This window comes from Harmonia axyridis, chromosome 3 (assembly GCF_914767665.1).
Source record: "Harmonia axyridis chromosome 3, icHarAxyr1.1, whole genome shotgun sequence".
In the NCBI taxonomy this organism is placed as follows: Eukaryota; Metazoa; Arthropoda; class Insecta; order Coleoptera; family Coccinellidae; genus Harmonia; species Harmonia axyridis.
Genome location: NC_059503.1, coordinates 59771551 through 59792554, shown reverse-complemented (window position 1 = coordinate 59792554; position 21004 = coordinate 59771551). Strand labels below are relative to the sequence as shown.

The window sequence follows — 21004 nt, the reverse complement described above, 5'->3', positions numbered from 1 at the left end:
CTTATGTATGTCGAAAAACCGTTACATCCAGAACAATTGACTGTTTGGTTCGCTTTATCGGCTGGTGGAATCATTGGTCCGTACTTCTTCAAAAACGATGATGGACAGAATGTTACAGTCAATGGTGATCGGTATAGAGCCATGATTACTAACTTTTTCATTCCTGAATTGAACAACCATGATGTCCAGGAGCTGTGGTTTCAACAAGACGGCGCAACATGTCACACAGCTCGTGCCACAATCGATTTATTGAAAGTCACGTTTGGTGACCGCCTAATTTCACGTTTTTGACCTGTGAATTGGCCTCCAAGATCTTATGATTTAACACCACTAGACTTCTTTCTGTAGGGCTATCTAGAGTCATTGGTCTATGCGGATAAGCCACAAACCCTTGACCATTTGGAAGACAACATTCGCCGTGTTATTGCCGATATACGGCCACAAATGTTGGAAAAAGTCATCGAAAATTGGACGTCCAGATTAGACTACATCCGAGCCAGCCGTGGCGGTCATATGCCAGAAATCATATTTGAAATGTAATGCCACAAGATTATCTTGCGGATAAATAAAATTCATGTTCTATAGCTCTAAAAAAAACACCCTTTACATGTTTTACCAATAATAATATTCAAATAAACATAATATGTAATTTATCTGGTATCGTTAGTGTCAAATTGAATAAAAATAGCCCCCTCTCATTTTATTCAGAATTTATAGGATCCAATCAATAAATATCGAGTAAATCAAGCAATCATACTCATCCGAATTATCATAATGAATTATTAAGCCTCTCGTCATGATACTGGGGTATTTAGTTTTAATCACCGCAAGATGAAATGTGTATATTATTATTATACATCTGGTCCGCTGAAAGCTTTATTCGATAATGAAGCTAGTAATCACCTACTAGCAATAAATAGTTTACGTGATTACAATGTTTATTTAGAACAGTTTCCCAGCAATTATATTTTATGTACCTATACAAATTTGAGTTGTTTAATCATTCTTAAAAACACCTGAGCTATATTTTTCATTTGATAAATTTTAATTTTTACGAATATTCGATTGAATTAGCTTTTGAGTGCTCGTTCGTTCAGAGTTAAAAATCAGATGTTCCCTCCCTAAGTAGTTAACGAGTATTGTTCTTATGTTTAACAATTTTTTAATCAACCATAGTTTAATAACGTTTTTACGTTTAGAATGTTTAAAAATTCAACATGATCTTCACACAATTGATTTGATGTTTCTGAGAAAATTCTCTACCAATTTTGAAAGCCTTTTCCGTTCTTAAATAGGACTGAAACAAAAAAAAACAGTCGAATATCCTATAATTACTGGAAACTATTTTCATTCACTCTATTATTTCGTTTCCATATAATGAAGTTTTTGGTGCATCAGGCACGAAGGCACAATATAACTATTTATATTATTATTATTGCTGTTCACATTCAATATTTTAAACTTAACTCAACAGTATTATAGAGTTTATTTATGTAATTTTCTGAATAAACGCTCTCAATATTATATTCAAGGTGAAAACCTATTCCGAGTAAAAAACTATTCTGATTGTGTTTGAAATTAATACAAGTTCAGTTTTTTTTGGCGGAAACTATTGGATTGGAGCTATTTAAGGATCTATCTCCCTTCGATTTGAAAAGGTGCACTAAATGTTCTTAGTGAAAAATCCACTCTTTCATAAAATTTCAGTTCGAGATGTAACTTATATCATGTTGAAAACCCCCTTGAATTTTATTACCGTCAAAGCCATTCTCTAACTTTTCTTCCCTAATCTTTTTCTTAGTTATCATAAAAAAAATAGAAGAGAAAACACGTTTTTCATTGTTCTTCCTCCATAACAATGAATTTTCACGTTTCATTTGAATTCATACAAAGACGTGGGAAGCGGTAGCTGAAGGTCAAGAATGATTAAGCCGACTCTTATTCAAGATTAGTCCATTCGTTATCCCTCAAGAATTCTCTCCAGAAACCGCGATGAAAGCTACAAAGTTGGAGTAGTGAAATCAAGAGAGAATTATAACGATCCCATGAGCTTGCAGTTTTTTATACGTGCGTGCGAAGAAGTTCTATCCCTTTCAGGCTTTTTATTGAAAGAGCTTCGATGGTATTTTTGATGAAAAGATTCCCACTTGAGATTTGGACACTGCAGGAATCGATCCAAGAGCGCTCTTCCCACTAGTGCATTATTCATTTCTTTTGATGAATTGTGGCTGATCTATTTTAGTTCACCTTTTTGCGAATTGATTTTCTATATTCCAAATATTTGATTGATGTGGTCTTTTTTTTATTTTATCGAGATGAAAATTTTCATCAATTGTAGAATTACTCACAATTTGACACCACGTGTCAAATTCCAATTGAAGATGAATATCCGAAAAGAATGACCCAACATATCAGTAAGTGCAAAACCAACGGAGTTGAGAATTTTGTTGTAATATGTATTAGTGTATCGCAGTATGTTACAACACTCATTAGGTGCTGAGGGTTTTAGAATGAAGAAAAGTTTAACAAAAGCTATAAAATTCAAAATCTCAGCTAATAACATCAAAAATCATCACAAAAGAAATAAAAATAGAACTGTATTTAAATAAAGTTACATACAACATGAATTCTTTCGTTTGCTACTCTCTTGAATAAAGTGTGTCATTCAAAGCAATAATTATTTTCTTTGCACTGAATTAGGTATGTGCTTTTTCATGACAATAACAACATTCCTCTTAAACTTGTAAAAAATATATACTTCGAAGTAAAATGGAAAAAACTCAATAATCTGATTATGGTCATGGACATATTGAAATCACATGTAATGTTTTGAAGGGTTGTAAAGGGTGTTTTTTTTCGAGGTACAAACTTTAAGTTGGCATTACTGTTCAAGAAGGCGACCGATTCAACAGCTGTCAAGTGATTTATTCTCAGTTGGTTTGGCAATTCATCATGAATAGACTCACGCCTGAACAACGCTTGCAAATAGTGCAGTTTCATTTCGAAAATGATGGTTATGTGCAGAATAATTTTGTTTAGCGATGAAGCACACTTCTGGTTGAATGGCTACGTCAACAAACGAAACTGCCGCATTTGGAGTGAAGTTAATCCTCAAGTGTATGTCGAAACACCGTTACACCCAGAAAAACTGACTCTTTGGTGCGCTTTATGGGCTGGTGGAATCATTGGTCCGTACTTCTTCGAAAACGATGATGGTCAGAACGTTACAGTCAATGGTGATCGGTATAGAGCCATGATTACTTACTTTTTCATTCCTGAATTGAACAACCATGATGTCAAGGAGCTGTGGTTCCAACAAGACGGCGCAACATGTCACACAGCTCGTGCCGCAATCGATTTATTGAAGATTATCTTGCGGATAAATAAAATTCATGTCAATCGAATATTCCATCGTTGTTTTATTGCAATTTAGAGTTCTATACCTCTTTAAAAAACACTCTTTACATGCGGCAGACTTTCCAGGAGATGATTCTTCAGTTCATGGATGAAAATCTTCATTTTATTATTTTTTCTGTGAGACGAAAAGTTGTATGGCTACAAAACTTGGTGTGTCATTAACAAAATATTTGTTCAAATGTTATTGTATTTGATTTAATGACAACGAGTACAGTTAAACCTACAGTTAAAGTCTAACAAAAAACTATTCATTGTAATTAGAAGAAGCAACAGACAAAAAATATTCAGAAAAATTAATGATTTCCAGCAAATTTTCACTTATGAGAAAATGTGTGAGTGACGGTTAATGTCTCTACAGTAATTCGAGTTTCCTTCCTCAGACAAAAGCAAGAATTCAATATCAAATTAAATTCCATCATTTGTTACTTTGTGATAGGTCATTTCTAAATTCTCATCTAAAAAGGCAAGTTACGTGATTATGAAAATCTCTTACGTTTTTCAACGCCCCAGAAGTTAAAGAGCACAATGATGGAAGACCTTATCAACTACTCTTGACAGAGCTAGAAGAGAATCAAAAGGCACAATCTACGATGTGTGCAAAATCCCTTTTCCTTCAGACCCTCCGTTCTCGGAGTTTGAAGACACGTACGAAAAAGCTATTCTGCGTCAAACGAACGTGATGTGCCATAAAATTTTCACATGCATGACATACCAATCTCTCATCAGGTCGGACACTATTTTTCACCATTTTCGCACCACCCTTCGACCTTTGAATGATGGGAATGAGGAAATGACCGGTCTGTAAAGGGCTCCAGCCAAAGGATAGGACAGTTTTCAGCATGAAGTATGCATGAATCTTGAATAATTTATCAAACAGTCCTCTTTGGCTGCAATGAGATCATAAAACAAGTCTTATTAATCTTTAACACCTAATAGAAGCCTGTTAGAAAGCTGAGAATCAACGGATCATCGGAAAGGCCTTCTCGGAAGATTTCAAGGGAGTGGATGAATTTTTAAAACAACTCTTGTTTAGATCCGATTGGGGAAACTTGGTTTCGAATTGTTTTATACTTTTGGGGCTAACGTAACTACCGTTCAGTTGATAGGTAATTTAGGTATGAAGGTTGAAATTATTCTTGTCACACTATTCACTTCGTGCATATTCATTATTATAAATTGGTGAATGTTTTCCCCGCTTGTCGAATCCAATTTAATTGTTCATTTTCTTGCTGTAGAAATGTGAGAGAATTCATTAATTTTCATAAACAAGTTATATTATGAACTAATAAACTTAATAAACTATATTATACATATACACTGCCCAAAAAAATTAACGAACATTCTGAAAATCTCAATTTTAATGAAAGTTAACTCTACATTGACTTTATAACTTATTTTTTATGTTCTCTCGGGAAGGTTTTGAACGAACCAAGATACGTTAAATGGAATAAAAATTCAGGATTTCATCGAATCTTATGTGAAAGAAGAGAAATAAACAATTTTCAAAATACTGGAATGCTGATAAGTGATTTAATACTTGGTATTTCCACCCCTTGCGTTAATTACAGCTCGGCAACGACGGTTCATACTCAAAATGAGTAATCTTAAAATGTTCTGATCTAATCCTTCCCAGATTTCTTTGAGTTGGATTCCTAAGCCATTAAGAGTAGCTGGATGCTTTTCTGAACTTCTCAGCCTTCTATTGAGGTTGTCCCAAACCTGCTCAATCCAATTGAGATCTGGACTTCTTGCTGGCCATTTCATTCGAGAGACTTCTACCTCTTCTACCTGTATGCGGCAAATGGCACTACATGCTCTTCAAGAATGTTCCTTATATACCTATCAACATTCATAGCTGCATTATCAACGACCACTAGGTCTGTGCGAGCAGTCAAAGATATTCCACCCCAAACCATAATCGATCCTCCCCCGAAACCAGTAGTATTCAGGAAATTGCACTGAGCATATCTTTCATGTGGACGTCTGTATATCGGGTGTCCCAAGGTGAGTGGCCTATTAGATTATTATGGAAACTATTGATGGTATAGATGGTATAGATTTCAAATTTTATGGATAGATATTTGGCCATGTAAGGTACATTTTTAAAATAATTTCACATTTCCAGTGTTGCCGGATGTACGACAGTTTGGCAACAACTTTGTTATTTTAAATGGGACATCCGGTATTTCTATTTTTTTTATGATACTCCATAAAATATTAAATCTATTCATTTTACTTTTCCATACCTATCTTTAACGGTTTTTGAGTTATTAATTATTTTTTGAAATTTTAGATCAAATTGGCGTATTACGAAAATGACTCTAGTTCGCTCAATATTTGAGATTTAAGTCAGAAATTTTGCAAGTCGTTAGATATTGATCTGATCTGTGTCACTGCTTTCGAATTATGGTTGTCAATAATATAGGACGGACCAAAAAAAATCATCATTTGCCAAGATACAAAATTGTGAAAAAGTCTATTTTTTCAAATTAGACACCTAGTATATTTTTCAATTTTTGGAATCAGTACAACACACTCTACAATTTTTCTATTCACGTCCCTATACCTATCTCAACTGGATTCCGAGTTATATGCGTTATATGTGTATATCTTTCTTGAGCCATTATTTATAGAAAAACCTCGGAACAAAAAACCTGTTAGGCAATAATTGTTTATTTTGACATTTATGGATTGAACTGATTCATTGATATATCGATCTATGAACGACATAGAGAAAATAACAATACAAAAGAAATTAACGCTTATTGAATCAATGTGAAATCTAATAAACGCATATAACTCGGAATCCAGTTGAGATAGGTATAGGGACGTGAATAGAAAAATTGTAGAGTGTGTTGTACTGATTCCAAAAATTGAAAAATATACTAGGTGTCTAATTTGAAAAAATAGACTTTTTCACAATTTTGTAACTTGGCAAATGATGATTTTTTTTGGTCCGTCCTGTATTATTGACAACCATAATTCGAAAGCAGTGACACAGATCAGATCAATATCTAACGACTTGCAAAATTTCTGACTTAAATCTCAAATATTGAGCGAACTAGAGTCATTTTCGTAATACGCCAATTTGATCTAAAATTTCGAAAAATAATTAATAACTCAAAAACCGTTGAAGATAGGGATGGAAAAGTAAGAGTGAATAGATTTAATATTTTATGGAGTATCATAAAAAAAATAGAAATACCGGATGTGTCATTTGAAATAACAAAGTTGTTGCCAAATTGTCGTACATCCGGCAACACTGAAAATGTGAAATTATTTTAAATATGTACCTTACATGGCCAAATATCTATCCACAAAATTCGAAATCTTTACCATCAATAGTTTCCATAATAATCTAATAGGCCACTCACCTTGGGACACCCGATATAAGGAAACGTCGATCACAATGGTAGAGGCAGAATCTAGACTCATCTGTGAAGAGAACTCTTTCCCAATCAGCCTCTTCCCAATGGATATGCTCTCTCGCAAAATCCAAACGCGCCCTTCGATGGGCTGGGGTAAGAGCTTGGCCTCTTGCCGCGACACGAGGCCTTAAATCATATTCTCTGAGGCGATTTCTTATTGTCTGAGTGCTAATTTGCACCCCATGAGTTTGCTCAAGCTGATTTTGAGAGAGGCGAGCGTTTGCAAACCGTTGTCTCAACGAAGAAACTCTCAAGTAACAGAACAGAACAGAATGCTAAGGACTCTATAATGAACGTCTCTGTTGAGAACGTGACCATCTACGTTATATGGGAACTCAACTATTGCTTCCTTATGAATGTTAAGAGCAAGCAAGTTTTAAAAACACCAATCATTAAGCCCATCTATGTCACCCTGAAGATCCCAGCAATCCTCAACACACTGAATTCGACGGAACAACTTGCAATCAACAATCATTTATGAGAACTAGAAATACTAGTGGAACCAATATAGATCCCTGAGGAACACCAGAAGACACAACGAATTCAGCCGATCTGTAACCTAAGCATCGAACCCAAAGTCGTATATTCGTAAAGTAAGATTCAAAAAAACGACTGAAACTCTCAGTCAATCCACAGGAGGACAGTTTTCTAAGAAGGATACCATGGTCTAGTCGGTCAACCGCTTTAGAGAAGTCTGTATAAATTACATCAACTTGAGAAGAATGATCTGAAGCAAAAGTGATGTACTGAATTATACACTTCTTGTTGAAGCATTGGTAGAAATAATATAATAAAAGAATATAGCTGATTAATAGAATAAAGGAGTTGATGCTGGCCATATTCATCATACCATATCATATGCAGTACTACTTTCTGCTTTTTGAGCACGTGCCAAAGTGATAACTTGCGTTTCGCTACCTTATGACTGGCAGTTTAGAAGAAATTTCTGTTTTATTCTTATTGTTCCAATGATTGTCAGTTTGTCAGGTTCTTGCAGTAAGTAGTTCATCTCTCAAACTTACATATATGAACGGATTGTCCATGCCGATATTTCTGTCACTTTCTTTTCTATTTTGAGAAAATAAAATTTATATGGATCAAGAATAAGAATTTTCGAATTTTTGGAATCAATTTTTTCATTCCAATTTCCCCTGAATTCACATCCATCACTCGAGATATTCTGAGCGAAAGAGTAGGAAGACAATGACGAAGAGAATATAAACCGACCAAATTTCATTTGCAACTGATAAGAATGTCTTAATCAATCTCCTAACCAACAAACTCCCAACTGAACAAGCACAGCTTGTGGATCATTCCGAAGTGCTCTTAAATATTTCCTCGCCTTCAAAGACTCCCGTCATAAATCTTCGAAGATGGCGAGATACCGTACCAGGAAAGTATTAATAAGAATAAAGCATTCATCTGAGATGTGAAATGGGAATTTCTCAAGACCATGGCGAGCTCTAGAATCAACTTTCCGAATAATTAGCTCAGTTGCTGGCCCAGCCAAAGCGGATCCTTATTCTTTTCCTCGAGAATTATGTTTTCGCGTTTTTCTCTTTCAGTTTTGTTCTTTTGTAAGGCAGAAGAGACCGTTGTGAGGGAGAAAGGATGAATATTTAGACGTTTGGCATTGTTTTCCTGGCAATTCGTTTTAGTGAAAGGTTGTACTTTTTAGGGTCTGCAGGACGAATGAGGAACCTTATAATTTAATTTTTGTTCTTTTTCACTATCGCCATTTGTAACGTTTCCTTTTGTTTGTGAAGGAAATATTCCATTTGGTCGGCATTGAATAAATATTTATGAGAGAAAAAGAGTAATGAAATTTTCAGAATAATCTTGCATGTCTATATCAATCATGTTGAAGAATAAATCGAAGGAGCAATATAAAAAAACTTTCAACCTAAAAAACAATTTCTCGTTATTGTTTCTTTGATAAAAGTTATATTAACGATCACGAATTTTTTCAGCGAACTAATCGATACATAATATGTAACATACCAACACAGATTCATGAGTTTGGCATCACCCTAGATCTCCCAATGTTTTTTTCTTCATGAAAAATGAAGTATATACCATAATTGATAAGTTTCATGTGAGAAAACAACTACAGTTTTTGTATAAACTTTATAACCCACTATTATATTTTTGTTCACAAAAAAGAAACGCCATCGCGATATGCTGCTAAAGGATATTATGTCATTCCTCTTGAATTTGGATCAGGCCCTGTCAACTTCTGGGTGCTGCTAATGACCAGAGATTCGCGGCTTGACTTGATATCGAAACTACTTGACTTGGCTTGACTTTGAATCATTGAAATCATAAAGATATGTTGAAATGAGAATGAATTATGAAAAAAAACTTTCATTTATGAAATCTATTGTGAAAACAGAACCAAAAATATCAATCATTTTAAAATGGAAACACAAATAAAATCACTATGATACATGACAAAACATAAATGTAGGCTTGGTTAATCGATCGTCTAGAGGTATGATTCGATTATCTGGCCTCTCCACTTCTTCTCCGTGACTTTGTTCGGTTTAAGTTATAATTAAACTCTTTTTAATTATTTACATCTATTTACAAAGCCACAATTACAGTACAAACACAGTTCATACGGTACTAAATTTCTTCTTTAACTCTAGTTTTAATTACTCGAAACGTCTTCGATATGTCACGTCTTCGTCTTCAAGTGTTTCGTTCGGTCGTCTCGTCTTTAACTCGTCTTAATCTAGTCCGCGAACCGTCTTCTCGTCTTACGTCTTAAGTTTCAACCGACTGAACTTACTCTTGCTTCGCCTTAGCCCGAACTTAAACTTTACCCGTCTTCGACTTAACTTAAACTGAACTCCCTACTGACTGCAACTTACCCCGTCCACTCTGAATATCCTTCCCTCCTTCCGGCTTGACCACACCCTTAGGGAAAGTACCATCCCCTAGTCCAATAAGAGTTTTGCCGTACCGACCACAAAGATCTTCGCGGATTCCTGGAAATCGAATATTCTCGAAGGACTAGAACCTGATACACAGATGTGACACATCTGGTACAACCGTCTTGTTCTCGAACTTTCTCAACCCCACTAAGTCTCTTAAGATTTACAACCGACATGACACATCTTCGACACCCCGAAGAAATACACATCCTTTTTACATTACATGTACAATAAAAATTCGTTCCCTGTAAATTCATTGAAACTGTTATGCTCTCGACACTTGAAGAAACTAATAGGTCTCCAAGCATCCTGTTGACCATCTCAATTATTTACAGGGAACAATAACTGTATCCTACATAAATATAAAAAATAGTGTTGCTCAATATTGAGAAACCTCCAAGTACAGTTTGATTACATCATTTTTTATTCAGTATCTAAGACACATGAGGCATCTTATGGATTTTACGCCAAATCTATTGCTGGTTCTTGTAGTAGTCGGAGAGGCTCTGGAAAATTGTCTTTCAACAGGAGCTAGAGATGCAGATGATAAAATTTTTTTGCCATTCTGGCCATGTTTGGAAAAACGCCTTCGTGCCTCTTAAACCATTCCACCAACTTTCTTGAATAAACTTATTGAATATTATCAACCAAAATATGGGTCGTAAACACATTTCTGTTCGATAAAATTGAGAAATCACCAGGAAATACAAATTATTCATCTGAAATCAGGTACATATTCCATAAGAGCCTCAGCTATATTCAACAATTTATTTTGTCATGTAAGAATATATATAAATTTTGAGTAAAAAGTACGTCCATCGTCCATCAAAATGAATGAAGATGATAATCTTCTAATAATCGTCTTTCATTGAATATAAAACGAGTTATGAAACAATATTTATTCTCCAACCAAAGTCTTCATGATGACATCATGATAAAAAAATAAACAGAACAGGAATGAAACCAACGTACCATGATCAAATGTTGAATGAAGCGCACTATAATTCAATTGACTGAAATCTTTTATTCATCATCATATCAGCATTATCGACACATAAATTTCATAAATTACCATCTATTCATAAAATGAAAACGATAATTTCACCTTATCACAAAAATCCACGTCATTATTATAGCTTTGTTCTTTATTTATACAATATCTCAGCTCATTATTATTATACTTTGCAGTATTCTTCTCGAAATTGTAAAGCTTCGACTATATAAGTAATAGGAAAAATGTTTTTAGTGTAATACTAGATTCTGGATAAACAGTGAATTCGAAAAATTATTGAACAGATCGTGAAATCAAAAATGATGAAATATATGTAAAATATTCAATGAGATGTATCACAATGCTTTCAAGTTCTCCTCGTTCTCTGAAATTCCTACATGTATACACTTAGACCAAACCCGAATAGCTATATCAAATTTCATCAAAATCTGATCAGTGCAACGCGAGATATTAAGTTTGCGATAATTCTACGTTAGAGCTTGAATGCCTGTACGAGTTAAATTTTAACAAAATCGAAACAGGAGAACTCGAAATAGTTTAGGGAATTCTAGTTTACGCACGCTCGAACATCGTCTACAAACATATCAAATTTGATACTGACTACATACTGATTAGCGTCTGCCAGTGTTCAATAAGGTGCCTGCTATTTCGTTTGTTTGTCATCTTGGGTAGAGTTATGCGGTGCTGATGATCTCTAATAAGGGTGAAACCGGTATATCGCTATTCTCTCTCGATGACATGCATTCTCCTTGGGTTACTTTCGATTATGATTCCTACGTAATAGCGTGGAGACCTTCTGTCTGACAATGGTTATGTTGATGGCATTTTGCTGAGACATTAACCAGATAAATAATTAATATCGTAGGATATTATTACACTATTGGAAATTGTACTTCTTTTTCTTTTTACCAAACTACCATTGTCTACGTCGCATTTTGGCTAATTGGGTTAGTTTGAACCTTTTTTACCAAAGAATTATGTTTAGTGCTGAAACTCATTTCTGGTTGAATGACTTCAGACCAAATTGTTGCAAGCCACTAACGAATCTTCATTATAATCATGAAACTTTACTTTTTGTTGAGGTTTACACGTTGGCGGTATCATTGAACTTTATTTCTTTCGAAATTTGTTCGTCATTCAGATTACTATATTCAAAACATCGAAAGTATAAAGAGATGGCTAATATTTTGAATTCAACGAAATTATACTGAGTACAACAGTATACTCAAGTAGTAGTCAATGATAGATCGAAGAAAAATACGGATTTACAGAATACTGGAGATTCATGTAGATAGTTTATTATTGAATTAATGAACAATATATTTTTCTTGAAGCAAATGGGACGATTCAACAATTCTCCTGAAAAACCGTTGCATGAAAAAAGCTGAAGTGAAACCAGCTCTACTTAGAAGCCTTCCGTTTTCGTAGTATATTCGGAAACACTAAAAGAAACAAACTCTCCTAAAAAAGACCAACCGAAATGAATCATTTTCCACATTTTGTCCCTTGAAAGTCCCATTCGTATGACGGATCACAAGTGAAGATTGATTGTCGCTTCAGGAAGATGAATGCTCTAGTCTGACCGATATTTATCTCTAACAGAGTCATTAGTTTTGATCTATTCCATTCACGGAAGTGGTTTGTGGCAACCAGCAGCTACTAATATGCTATGTCCACAATCCTATGCGTATACTCTATTCATTATAATTCCGATAATGCGAGTTGGGAAAGATTAATTGATTGCAAATTATTTATGGTGAAATGGTTTTCATATAGATGATGTGAAAGTGATGATAAATTTGGAGGGTGTCTCATTTTGCTTCCGAGTCTACCGAAGATACCCACCTAGAGGAAGCTTTGAGATAACTTTTGAAATGAAACAAGTTTCTACCACGATTTCCGAATTTATAAAGTGCATATCAGCACTTACTGAACAATTTCTATTTCGTCTCTGTTGACAATCAGATATTTAATATACATAAGTGTACAACATCTTTCGATTTCAGCTCGTACGGCACCCAATTTCCTTGTTTCTGAATCATTCTCAATACATTCTGGAGCTTTGAAATAGCTCGTGGCGTCACTCTCAATGATCCTGGCAATTCTTGTTGTTTGTTGTTGTTCTTCTTCTGCATTTTCGAAAATCTTCTCTCTTCCACCGCCATGCTGGTCTTCGATGTCAAAATCACCGAGAAAACTTCGGCCCATGACGGATTTGGTGTGAGCGTAGGGTAAGAATTTTAAGCTTCAATCAATATTAGAAGCTATTTACATCATCCAAACTATAGAAAACTCAAGACGAATATTGGGAAATAAATTTGTGGCGACAAAAAGCAATTGGACATAATGTCTGTATCTAGCCGAAATTGTCGTCACAATACTTAACATAAATGTCCTGCATTAGTGTACCAATGGTTTTTCGTGGTACCTTTGCTCTCAGATCTTCTTTTTGTTTAAGGTCCGGAATTTACAACCCCTTCGCCTCTAATTTCATTTCTCCTGCTTTCTGCTGTTGTCTGATCGGAAGGCTTTCCTCCCTATTTCATGTCACTTTTTTCTTCTATTTAGTTCTTTGGAAGAGGTATTTCCTCTTATCTGTCTTACTTATTTTTATTTGTATTATCTTTTTAATTCTTTAATTCTCTGATTTGTTGGTTAGTTATATAACATGGAGCGCCAACCGTTGGTCTTATTAATTACTGAATTTAGCGTACTTTGCAACTGATCATTATTATTGTCCTTCGTATTGTACCAGGTAACTCCTGCATACGTAATGCTTGGTATTAGCACTATTTTTATTATCTTCAGCTTGTTTTCTAAAGAAAATTTACTTTTAGGGTTGAGAAATGGGTACAGTCTGCCGTGCAATTGCCTTTTCTTTTTTCTGTTTTCTTCAATCTGTTTGTTAAAATTCATTCTTTCATCCATTATTACTTACAGATATTTTGCTTCCTTTTTTCATTCTATCGTCTGGTTTTCTTTCTATTTTGACGTTTCCTGCTTTCTCTTTCTTTACTGTTGTTCCTCGGAAGTAGATTGCAACTGTTTTCGATGTGTTCACTTTGAATATCCATTTCTTGAAGTATTCCATCAGTGGTACTTGTGCATACAACTTTCTCATTTAAAGGGTTTTCAGAAAGATACAATAGACTAATAGAAAATATATTTTCCCTTCCCTAATTAGTGTGCAGGCAACATGATACCATTACGCAGGCATACAATATAGAGAATAAGAAAAGGAAGAAAAAATTCACGATGTAAAATATGATTTTGTATTAGTAACCCAGGTATAAAACTGGAAAAACCAGAGTTCAAGAGAGTAAGCTACGAGGTGATGACCATTTGAGTTATTACAGTGTTCAAGGATGTTTCCAAGTGTTGCACCACAATAAAGTTCTCGTCTGTCGTCCATCAGTGTTTTAATAATCCCCATGAAAAAGTGGTACCCCAAAAATTCTCAATATTTCCTTCATAATACATCCGATCGAGTTGAAATTTTGTTCTGGACATAAAATAATCATTTCAAGTGAATAATTTTGAGTTGATAGCGCCATCAGAAATTCAATAAGAATATCATAAAAATTCCCGAAACCAACAAACTGAACGAGTTGAGATTTAGCTCTTATCTATGGACTATTTCAAATGAAACATTTGATATCCAAATTGTGAATAATTGTCTATTTAGGATCACCTTTATAGACATCCACTAGTGAACATTATTAGTGGTTAAAAAGGTATCGTTCCAGCTAAGGATGAAAATACGTCGTGAACCTGCAACCCTGCAAAAGCAACTAGATGCCCACCATGTTCACTAAATCATTCCAGAATTAGGCTCATGTTTCAAATCGGAAAGTCTCCTGTCATCTTAAATTCGGCTTCACTGAACGGCTCCTTCTGAAATATCTGCAGACTTGTTGATACATATTGAACAATTTCTCATACAGGCGTGCCTTTCAGCTGTCCAAACAGCAGGGTAATATCGCATGTTCAATGGCACTTTGTCTCCGCTGAAATTCAACACATTCATCATTTTTATTGTGTACCCTCTTCTGATAAAAAGGGAGATACATGAAATTTGGAAAGCAGTCGATTTCCTAACAGAAGTTTGTGAAAGCTGATTTTGTTATCGTTATGAATTATGGACTACGCGATCTTAATCTTGAGCTGTTCAGCTTCTGTTTGGTGAACTCGTGATGGTAGTTCAGAAGATCTAATGCAATAAAAAAATTGATGAATTTTATTATTCATGACGCGAAATTGAAATAAAGGGTATTTTTTTTAGAGTTATAGAACTTTAAATTGCAATAAAACAACGATGGATTATTCGATTGACATGAATTTTATTTATCCGCAAGATAATCTTGTGGCATTACATTTTAAATATGATTTCTGGCATATGACCGCCACGGCTGGCTCGGATGTAGTCCAATCTGGACGTCCAATTTTCGATGACTTTTTCCAACATTTGTGGCCGTCTATCGGCAATAACACGGCAAAAGTTGTCTCCCAAATGATCAATGGTTTGTGGCTTATCCGCATAGACCAATGATTTTACATAGCCCAACAGATAATAATCTAGCGTTGTTAAATCACAAGATCTTGGAGGCCAATTCACAGGTCCAAAACGTGAAATTAGGCGGTCACCAAATGTGGCTTTCAATGAATCGATTGTGGCACGAGCTGTGTGACATGTTGCGCCGTCTTGTTGGAGTCACAGCTCCTGGACATCATGGTTGTTCAATTCAGGAATGAGAAAGTTAGTAATCAGGGCTCTATACCGATCACCATTGACTGTAACGTTCTGGCCATCATCGTTTTTGAAGAAGTACGGACCAATGATTCCAGCAGCCCATAAAGCGCACCAAACAGTCAGTTTTTCTGGATGTAACGGTGTTTCGACATACACTTGAGGATTAGTTTCACTCTAAATGCGGCAGTTTTGTTTGTTGACGTAGCCATTCAACCAGAAGTGCGCTTCATCGCTAAACAAAATAAAATGGACGTAATGCGCGATACGTATTCCCCACAGAACGATTATTTTCGAAATAAAATTGCACTATATGCAAGCGTTGTTCAGGCGTGAGTCTATTCATGATGAATTGCCAAACCAAACTGAGAATAAATCACTTGACAGCTGTTAAATCGGTCGCCATCTCGAACAGTAATGCCAACTTAAAATTATATAGCTCGAAAAAAAAACACCCGTTATATATCAAAATTATGAATAAAAGACCTCAAACTTCACAATTTCTATGACAGTTTTTGAAATACATATTGCAATGTAGAATCACTTTATCATGTCTCTCGTTGTATTGCGGCCGTTCATCTTTCCATGCTTGGCTCAAATGTATGAATTGCATTCGATAACGATCGCCTGTGATTGTTTCAGTTGGTTTTAACAAATCATAATAGGTACACTACGCCAAGCTGGTCCCACCAAATACGTATTCTCCAGACGTCACTGCCTCGGACTATCACTTCTTTCGATCAATGATACACGGCCTGGCTGACCATCATTTCCGGTCTTATGAAGAAGTAAAAAATTGGATCGATTCGTGGATCGCTTGAAAAGATGACCAGTTTTTTCAATGCGGGATTCATAGACTGCTCGAAAGATGAGAAAATGTAGCAGGTTTTTTACAATAAAGCCTCGAATTTCTGAATGAAACGGCGGAAGGAAAGTTGAATGTATTTTTAATAGAATTTTCAATTCAATCAATTGAGTTGCCTGTTCAAAAATAAGAATTCATAATTTGTCATTAAAAGAAAGCGATACCCATGAAAACGATATCGCAGTAATAAAATGCCAACTTTATGGAAACGATCCAAGAGTTCGATGTAATTCTCGTACGAGATCCAAACCGATCCAGAAATTTACTCGACAGTTGATTCAAAACTTGCCCTGTCCCTCATCTTTCTGGGAAGTTAAAATGATTTAATGAAAGAAGATGACTTCGGCAAAACCCTCGCTTTCGGTCTCAAGTTATTCTTTTTGTATGAAAAAAAAACTTGCTAGCAATTTATGCGTCCCTTCCTATCGGGTGAAGGAAAAATGCCTTACAACTTCGAATGAGTTTCACTCCTCCTTGGGCGACTACTGAAAGTTATGATTCGATTAGAGGGGGTAATGGCTGTCGTTAACCTGGAGTTCGGGGTAAATTGAGTGTCAAATGAAAATTTCGAATTTATTGAGTGAATACAAAATACTAAATTTCTCTTAGATGTTCGTTTTATACCCATTATCCAGAATTTTATACAGGATTAGTCAATAGTAACTCTTGGAAATTTTGGACTAGGAGAATAGATTTCGACGGAATCGACAGTTCTCAACACATAAGCAAGTAAAAGGTGTGTTTTTTAGAGCTATAAAACTTTAAATTGCAATAAAACAACGATGGATTATTCGATTGACATGAATTTTATTTACCCGCAAGGTAATCTTGTGGCATTACATTTTAAATATGATTTCTGGGATATGACCGTCACGGCTGGCTCGGATGTAGTCCAATCTGGACGTCCAATTTTCGATGACTTTTTCCAACATTTGTGGCCGTATATCGGCAATAACACGGCGAATGTTGTCTTCCAAATGGTCAAGGGTTTGTGGCTTATCCGCATAGACCAATGACTTTACATAGCCCCACAGAAAGTAGTCTAGCGGTGTTAAATCACAAGATCTTGGAGGCCAATTCACAGGTCCAAAACGTAAAATTAGGCGGTCACCAAACGTGTCTTTCAATAAATCGATTGTGGCACGAGCTGTGTGACATGTTGCGCCGTCTTGTTGGAACCACAGCTCCTGGACATCCTGGTTGTTCAATTCAGTAATGAAAAATTTAGTAATCATGGCTCTATACCGATCACCATTGACTGTAACGTTCTGGCCATCATCGTTGTTTTGGAAGAAGTACGGACCAATGATTTCACCAGTCCATGAAGCGCACCAAACAGTCAGTTTTTCTGGATGTAACGATGTAACTTGAGGATTAGCTTCACTCCAAATGCGGCAGTTTTGTTTGTTGACGTAGCCATTCAACCAGAAGTGCGCTTCATCGCTAAACAAAATGAAATGGACGTAGTGCGCGATACGTATTCCGCACAGAAACATCATTTTCCAAATAAAATTGCACTATTTGCAAGCGTTGTTCAGGCGTGAGTCTATTCATGATGAATTGCCAAACCAAACTGAGAATGAATCACTTGACAGCTGTTAAATCTGTCGCCATCTTGAACAGAAATGCCAAGTTATATACCTCGAAAAAAACACCCGTTATAATCTAATCGAACTATAACAATCTTCAACACAGTAAAGTCAGTGCATAAATAATATGTATATTAATATGATCTGGAGATTTCAGCGACTTCAAGACGCTTTCCCAGAGATGAAGATTACCCAGCTAATGAATTTCACAAACGTATAATCGATTTCATACTGAATAATTTACTTGCCATCCCACATTTCCTATTTTATATACCGTTCAACTTCCTCTGTGTCAGCCACGAATAGCAAGTTAATTATAAAATGTGGCGACCAATGCTTTTCAGTTTTTTTTTTTTGACGTACTTAGCAGACGACTTCCTGTCGTGTATTCTAGAGATAATGATATCTCTTGAAGTCAGGCGACATTTCAAAATAACTCAAGAGGTACCTACAGAAAGACTCAAAAATGAACTCGATCAGAAATTCATGCTTCGAACAATTAAAAAAAAATGACTTGAAGTCAGGAGCTCTTGAGCATTCTTTCATTTATGTACAATTTGCTTCTTTCGATACTTCAACACTATATTAGGTAAAAAAGATCAATTGAAAAGTCCCCGGTTTAACATAGTAATACACATTTTTTTGGCAAAATTTTCGATTTTATTATTCAACATAGTTGCCTTAGCGATTATAGCGATTATAGCGATCTTCCAACTTCGGCGATTACCTCTTCATTGGCGCTAAATTTATTTTTTTGAGGTCTGAGAACAGGAAAAAATCGCTGGGGGCCAGATCTGGCGAATACGGTGGATGCAGAAGAATCCAAGCCCACTGCCACATATCGACGCTTATTGCACTTGATCAGCTTCAAACACTGCTCAGAATCATCAACACGTTGTTGTTTTTGATTGATTGTGAGCTCGCGCGGCACCCATTTCGAGCACAGCTTTCTCATGTACAAATATTCGTGAATGATAAGATGTACACGTTCAGATGATTTTTTCACAATGTCTGCTATCTCGATCAACTTCACTACTTTACGGTCATTCAAAATTATTTTTGTGAACTTTTTTGATTTTTTTCGTCGGTGACAGTCTCTTTTGGGCGTCCACTGTGTTCGCCGTCTTCGGTGCTAATTTCACCACGTTTAAACTCAGCATACCAATCAATGATGGTTGATTTTCCTGGTGCAGACCCCGGAGACTCTTCATCAAACCAAGATTTTGCTTCAACTGTATTTTTTTCCTTCAAAAAGCAATATTTTAGCAGCACACGAAATTCGTTTTTTTCATCTTTTTGCAAATAACAGAAGTAGCTACACTGACAACGCAATATATATGATATGCCGAGTGACGTTTGATGAGTAAACATGGCACCGCGTATCAATGGTAACATTGCTGAAACGACTTGTTATAGATGTAATAAAGAGGTAAAAAATTTTGTCACTTGCTCAAAATGCAGCAAATCTTACCACCCTAGCTGTATACTTAAAATTGGTGGACTTTATGTGAGACTGGAAGGACAAATTGTTTGTTGTGAAGACCTAACCTCAAAAAAATGTCAATGCCAAGATAAAGATTTGGAAATACAAAAACTGAAAATACGCCTTGCTGATTTGAATGGAGTGTTATTCGAACAGTCAATGAGTGAAATGAAGACAACAGAAAATATTTCTGAGTGCTCTAACGAAGATAATCCTGTGATAGATCCTGATATTCCATCAGTTAGAGATGATCACAGAAAAGAGGTGAAGTATCTAAATCGCATAATTGAGGAAAAATCCAATATGATTTCGGAGCTGCATGACAAAATAGTTGTTTTGAAAAAGTACATAACTCTAATTGAAAATGTTAATGAAAACAAACGGATGGCGCCATCTCTAATCGTAAAAGAAAATAAACATTTCTCTGAAACAGAGCATGAACGTATTACAGAGAGCGAAAATATATCTACTAAGAAATCTAAATTACCGGCCATAAAATATAAAGAAATCAAACATACCAAGGAGAAAACTACAACAATGAAAGAAACCTGCCCTGTTGAAGAAAATACTAAAATAGTTCATGAAGCTGTAAACGCTAATATGAAAGCACAAAGTGCAAATGAGAGAAAAGAAAGAAATAGGCAGATAAAGAAAAATATAGGAGTGACTGGAACGTGCGTGGACTCATCAGTTTTTTCTGCAGTGCCGAAACGAGTATGGCTTTACGTGGGGCATGTAGGCGTGAATGTAGAAGAATCCCATATTGAAAACCACCTCAAAGAAAAGTTTCCGAGTAAAAGTTTCGTTATAGAGAAACTCCCAAAGCGTGTTACCGCTAATACTGTGTCTTTCAAGATTGGTGCGGATCTGTCATTGCTGGACGATATTTATAGGCCCGAAAACTGGCCACTAGGGGTGGTCATTAGGAGATTCAGGTTTTTTCGGGAAACAAATGGTGGAAGTTGCTGGAGACGTTGTACTGAAGACAGAAAAGAAGAATATGCTTAAAACTGACGCGATATTGAACTTAAACATTCAGTGCCTTAGGAACAAATTAGATTTATTGGATTTTGTACTATGTTCTGTGGACTACAAACTGATTTGCATAACTGAGCACTGGATGTCAGACGATGAATTGAAATTTCTGAATATAAAAAATTATAAGGTAGCGAGTGCTTACTCTCGAAAAAATGTCCAACATGGTGGCACTCTTATACTAACTAGAGATGATGCTGAGACAACCCAAATATCTGAAATAAACCAAATGACGATAGAAGAGCATGTTGAAATGTGTTCAGTGTTGGAGAGATCCACGAATACCTACTACATTTGCGTGTATAGACCTCCAAGGGGCGATTTCGACTTATTTCTGCAAAAATTAGATGAAGCTCTCAGTTACATTTCAGGCCTGTCTCATCGAAATATTATTATAGCGGGAGATTTTAATGTGCGATTCTGTGAGGAAACAGGCGATAAAATAAAAATTCAAGAAATACTACTGTCATATGGTCTGCATATAATATTTAG

The 21004-nt window shown here is 35.6% G+C and overlaps 1 protein-coding gene across 2 annotated transcripts in view; it reads left to right on the top strand.

Annotated features, from left to right (window-relative positions):
• The window catches only part of LOC123675582 (calsyntenin-1), a 217516-nt gene that overhangs the window by 41114 nt on the left and 155398 nt on the right, over positions 1-21004 (top strand). The window lies entirely within an intron of this gene.